Here is a 5,822-nt window from a genome sequence, read left to right as displayed (position 1 = left end):
GCCAAAAATACAGGAAAGAAGAGTAGTTGTTATGTATGTACCCATATGCCGCATAGTGCATCTACACCAACGGTAAAGGTAACCCCAATAAAAGAACAGGAGCTGGTGTGCTTACTAGGAGTTGCAACACACCCGGGGACAAGTGTTGATCCAGAGAAAGCTTAGCTTGCCATTCAGGATGCCAGATCCAGTAGTAGGGGGTAAATGTGACCCTTATGGCCCATACCTGGCCATTCCACAACAAGTAGTAAAAATGATAGAATGGCCGACGCTGTCTGAAAAACCCATATACCCAATTTGTATATCAGGAGGGTATGGTAATAGGTCAATGGGATACTCACCAAAAAGTAAGGTGCATCCGAACCTACACATATTGCACAACATGGAACAAAACCAGGTGCTGGGCATGTCACAAGGATAAATCTTGTGCTTCAAAAATTGATCTAGCAAGAGCCTGCCAGTGGAATAAAATTGGAATAGAGAATGGGACTAGATGTAACCCCATAAAACCTACTTAATAAGGAACACGAGTGATAGGAGACAGATATTGTGGTCATAATTTGTCCACTGCTCTGCCGGAATTATGGACAGGTAGAATTAAGTGACCACAACATGGTTATCCGAGCTATTGAGAAAACAACAAACAGAAGAAGGAGAAATAGTCTAAATAGACCCAATAACACATTGAGAGAACACCGCTTATGGACAGGAACAGAGAAATTCTTTGGAGCACTGTTCCCATAAGTGGGTGTTGCAGTAATACAGCAAGAAGTTGAAATGACTAGAATTGATATCATTAATAAATTCGACAAAAACAATGATTGAAACTGTACGCCAAGAACTAAAAGCCTAAGATTAAGAGCGTTACAAAATAGACTGGTCCTTGACCAGTTAACAGCTGCCAGTGGAGGAGTATGTGTTATCTTGGGAATGAGTTGCTGTACTTTCCATCCAGAAAACAATGAAGATGGACATCCCATAGAAATGGGCCTAAAAAAACATGACGAAGATAGCAGCAGACTTGACAGCAAGAGAAATTGTAGATGAAGTCAATGACTTCTTGACATGGTTAAATGGTTGGGATTTTTTATGTTTTAATACCAATAGGGGTATTTTACTTGTTATAGCATTACTGGTTTGTTGTGTGATTCCATGTGCTAAGGCATTGGTCAATAGGAATATTGATAACGCTGAATTCTAATTATGCTCTGATAAACCTTGAAGATGCTGATAGAGATGGGTTTTGGACACATTGGGTTACATATGATGGTAATGAGTAAAAGATAGAATGTAAGGTAAACAAGATTTGATTTTTAAATAGCCATCTGAGGAACTTGACTCATCGATACAAAAGTGGGCAATGTGAGAAATAGGCCTCAGATGGAACAACTGATGCTTGCTTATATGCTTTGTATGTTTTCGGCACTGTCTTGTTCACAAAATTTACTTTGCAAGAATGTACTTATGTAAGCAAGAGGAAACAACCCCATATATGGAGGATTGAGAATGTTCATGGTAAAGGATTTAACCAGCCTTGTGTGACAAGAACCATTTAATCCCATGCTTGTTTTAATAAATCGAAGAACAGCTTGTGACGTGTATTTCTTCCCAGCTGGGTGGATTTATTTCTTGATCGAAGAGTGACTGTGAGGAAGACATAAAAGAGCATCAGAATCATATTAAACTAACAATTGCTCACACAGGAAACAAAAACGATTAGTTCACCTCCTATTAATCAAACAACATTAACAAGGAAACAAGAAAACCCCTCACTATTTTTGGCCGAATAACTTGAGTAGCTTTAAAAGTATAAATAAGTAGAATAAAACAGTGACATTTTTAATAATAATATTTTTACCTCTACCTCCTCTATGCAGGACATGACGTGCCAAGTGATCCTGCTTATTTATATATTTTTTGCATTACTTGCATTGTTTGAACATGTTTTATGCACAACAATTACGCTCTGTAGGCATTAAGGGAAATTTAGACTGACAATTTATAATGATTTTAATGTAATTGTTTCATACATTACGATTTAAAATTGTGATTAGTGTATTGAAAATAACTTTTTAATCTTTTCATTTCTGTTATCATGTCTCCCTTTCATTTTTAAGATTAATGTAGTGTTTATCATAGATAAGTGATGTATTTTAAAAGTTGGCATACAGTGTTCATTATAATAGGGCATAGGTTTTGCAACTCAGTACTCAATATTACTACTCATGAGTACTTTAAATGAGCTACTCTTTTACTCTTACTTGAATAGTTTTTAGGACAGCTACTTTTACTCTACTCGCACTACATTTTTAAACAGGACTTCTACTTGAGTATGATTTTTCAATACTCTTTCCACCCCTGCTGTTGACGCTGTTGAATAGCACTTCCAGCACATGTACGATTAGCACTGGTGCCCCCCCAGGGATGTGTGCTCTCCCCACTACTCTTCTCCCTGTATACCAATGACTGCACCATCAATCTTGACATCTGCAATCTCCTTGGCAATCATGATTTTGAGGTTGATTACACTTCCTAGCACCATAGCCCTTCTATCAAGGGGAGACTACTAGGTTAGCAAAGCGATGCATAACACGGCAGTCCCATAAGCACGTTCTATGGGCAGTATATTGGCGTGGAGATTTTTGAAAAACAGTGTGTATTTACCGTTTTGTGTATTGGACTAGTTTTCTTTTATTGTATGTGCCTTTTGGCATGCAATATTCTTTCTTTAGAAAAAGAGGGATGAGTCTAAATAATTTTCTGTGTTAATCAACATAATGCCACAAATGTCAATAGAACTTGTATTAAACTGGAAGCCCTCTATGGGCTGAAATATGTGCCACCAGAAACTGAATTTGAACCATTTATATTTGAATTTGAATGGCTAAACTTGAATAATTGCATTGAAAAACTGAATTTGAATCACATAATTTGAAATTGTATTGTTTAATTAAAATTGAATTTATTCAAAAACTGAATCTGAATTGTATCATTTGAAATTGAATTTATTCGTTTGGAACTGAAGTCCAATAAAATTTGATCCTCACTTAAAATTAAACTCTCTATATATCTTCACATTCACTTCTCACAATTCAGATTCAGTTCTCAAATTCAATTTCAAGTTACTGAGACAGACATCCGGGTAGTTGGAGGATGAAGGAAGAGCAATCGAGCGCAGATCGATAGATAGTGTTCATTGGCGCACAGGACTCCTCTTGGGCCAATCAGCACCAATGTTTTGGAGCACAGTACGTTACCCGCCATGAAACAAAGAAGAAGTGCTTGCCTGACTTGCGTGACCACCACCACCATGGATTCGGCTGGGACAAATACGGTAATGAATTTTTTTTTTACGATCTAACGATCTTTTGTTTAACTGTTGTTAATGTTATAGCTATTTTTTAGAAACAGGGAAATTAAATCTTTCTCCCGACGTTGCAAACAGTAGCTATAATCCCACGCTTTTATGGTAGCCTACTAGCTCTTGTAACAACATTTTTGCCTGGTGTTTATTATTTCTAAGCGTTTGCCTCTTCCTCCGGTGAAAATGTTGTTGCAAACGTAGCTAGTGTTAGCGCCGCCAAGTAGACTGGTCATGTCTTCAGTGTGATTTTTTTCCCGATAACTTCTCCTCGTCGTTGTCATTGTCAGAGTAACGTTACTGAGAGGGAGAGAGAGAGAGTAGTAAGCGTGTAAGTTATGTGTCGCTGTGTTTGGCAGGTGCTAGCATAATGTAAGGCCATAAACTTCAGGGCAATTACACCATAGCACTAGCCCTATTCATTTGAATTGAATGCATAAGTTAGTTAATTCCGTTTGACTAGAACACAAAAATAGCACATTTACACTTCGAAAGAAAGCGATACAGCTTCCTGCACAACAGAGCAGTGCAAGTGGCTGATGCCATCACATGTAAAAAGGTAAGGTGACACTGTATTTTTTGGACACTGTAACTGTAGGCTAAATTATGATGTTAAATTAATGTTTATATTGTGCCCCTTTGGTTACTTAATCAGGCAGATTGCTTGTCTTCATCTAGCCTACATTTCATCTTCTTTTAGGGATTTTCATTATATTCCATCATACCTAATGTTGGGGTTTTATTAAATTATTTCTATTCTATATTCTGCCTTAACATGTGTAGCTTGTGACAATGTGGTCAGTCACAATTTCCCTGTTGGACAAAGAGAAGCTAAGACAGCAAAGACCCACATAAACACAGTTTGGCATCTCAATCCTGTGATGATAGCCTTACCTGTTTTGCTCACAGCCATAGGATAAACGCCAGATTTATACTGCATATAGATATGTTATGGTTATGGACCACAGAAATGTGGACTTAATGATCTTCTTTGTGTTAACTTATTTTCAGATTCCTGCTGCTCCAGTAGCTCTGATCGACTTCTCTGCTAAAGCCAAAAAAAAAAAGCTTGACCGTTCTATTGATGGCAGGACAACTGAAAACCAGGTTGGGAAATCACTTTCATGCCCAAGAGTGAAGAGAGGGTCAGAAACATATGCTAGTTTTTTGAGACTTTAAGCAAAAACTGTCCAAGGAGTGCAGCACTGATGGCTAGGGAGCCTTACTACAAAGAATTCATCCCCAAATCTAGTATGCTTCCTAAAACTGTTCTTGAATACAGAACACCAGAGACTCTGCAGCTACCCCCCAAAGAGCTTGGAGAGCTATGCCAGGTATTCCAGCTAGAAGAGCTCATCATGTCCCAGGTCCAGGCTGTAGAAAGGGCAACTCGAAGTCAGAGTGCAAGCAGGATTTGGTTTAGGCAAAGAGCTGGACGCATAACTGCTTCCAAGCTGAAACAAGCTATTAAGACCAACCCCCAGCAACCATCCAAGAGCTTGATCAAGGCCATTTGCTACCCAGAAGCATATAGGTTCACCACAGCCGCTACAAGGTATTTAGGGTTTGAATTAGGGTAAGGCAGAGGTAAGGCCTCGTGTAAACAGTGTTTATGTCCAGAAAAGAAACACTGACAACAGAGGGTATAATTTGGATAAAAAGAAGCTTGTCTATTAAGTAAATGTATCTTACTGGTGGAATATTAAATGAAATGTATAGTAACACATTGCTTTGGTGCACGTTAGTTATTAGTTATAGGGTTATAAGACTATGGTTATGCAGGAGTAGAACTAAGTATAGGGGTTAGGGAAATGGCATTTAAATCACTGAACTGGCTCTACACATCCAATACTAAGTAATCATTTCCTTTTCATGTTTTGCATGTGTACTGTGTACAGTTATGGATGCAAACATGAAGCACAAGCCAGAGGAGTCTATGAGAAGCTGATGGGTCGGGAGCATGCAGGCTTCTCCTGTATGGACAGTGGTCTCTGGCTGAACCCCAAGTGGCCATACATGGGGTCCTCCCTGATGGGATTGTTGGTTGTGACTGTCACGGAACTGGCATCTGCAAGATTAAGGTAATATTACAGTCTCTGTTGTAGTAAAGTCCCTAAATCTCGAGACTGAGTCGTGTCTCAAGTCCTAAACTGAGCAAAAAGGCAGAAAATATATTTGTTAATCTATTGTTCACGTGTCCTTCTCTCTGTGATTTTAGTGTCCACACTCTCACCAAGATGAAGCCAATCTGCGCTTGTGTGCTGGGGAAAAGGGCTTCTGCCTCATCAATGATGGGGATAATGTCATGCTGGACCGGACTCATGACTACTACTACCAAGTTCAGGGACAGCTTCACATTGTAGACGCTGAGTACTGTGATTTTGTTGTGTGGAACCACAATGACATTTTTGTTGAAAGGATTTTGCCCGATCTTGAACTTTAGGATGATGTTAGGCTTTTT

At 38.8% G+C, this 5,822-nt stretch overlaps 1 long non-coding RNA gene across 1 annotated transcript; it reads left to right on the top strand.

Moving 5' to 3' along the window:
• The first annotated feature begins 2,917 nt into the window (after nt 1–2,917).
• On the top strand, nt 2,918–5,390 carry LOC127632907 (uncharacterized). Its single transcript, XR_007969150.1, has 3 exons — nt 2,918–3,334; nt 4,373–4,468; nt 5,260–5,390. It is a non-coding gene; the product is annotated as an uncharacterized LOC127632907 (long non-coding RNA).
• The last annotated feature ends 432 nt before the right edge of the window (nt 5,391–5,822 follow it).

This window comes from Xyrauchen texanus, chromosome 39 (assembly GCF_025860055.1).
Source record: "Xyrauchen texanus isolate HMW12.3.18 chromosome 39, RBS_HiC_50CHRs, whole genome shotgun sequence".
Taxonomy (NCBI): Eukaryota; Metazoa; Chordata; class Actinopteri; order Cypriniformes; family Catostomidae; genus Xyrauchen; species Xyrauchen texanus.
Note: the sequence above shows the minus strand (reverse complement) of the source record. Positions and strands in the feature narration are given on the sequence as shown.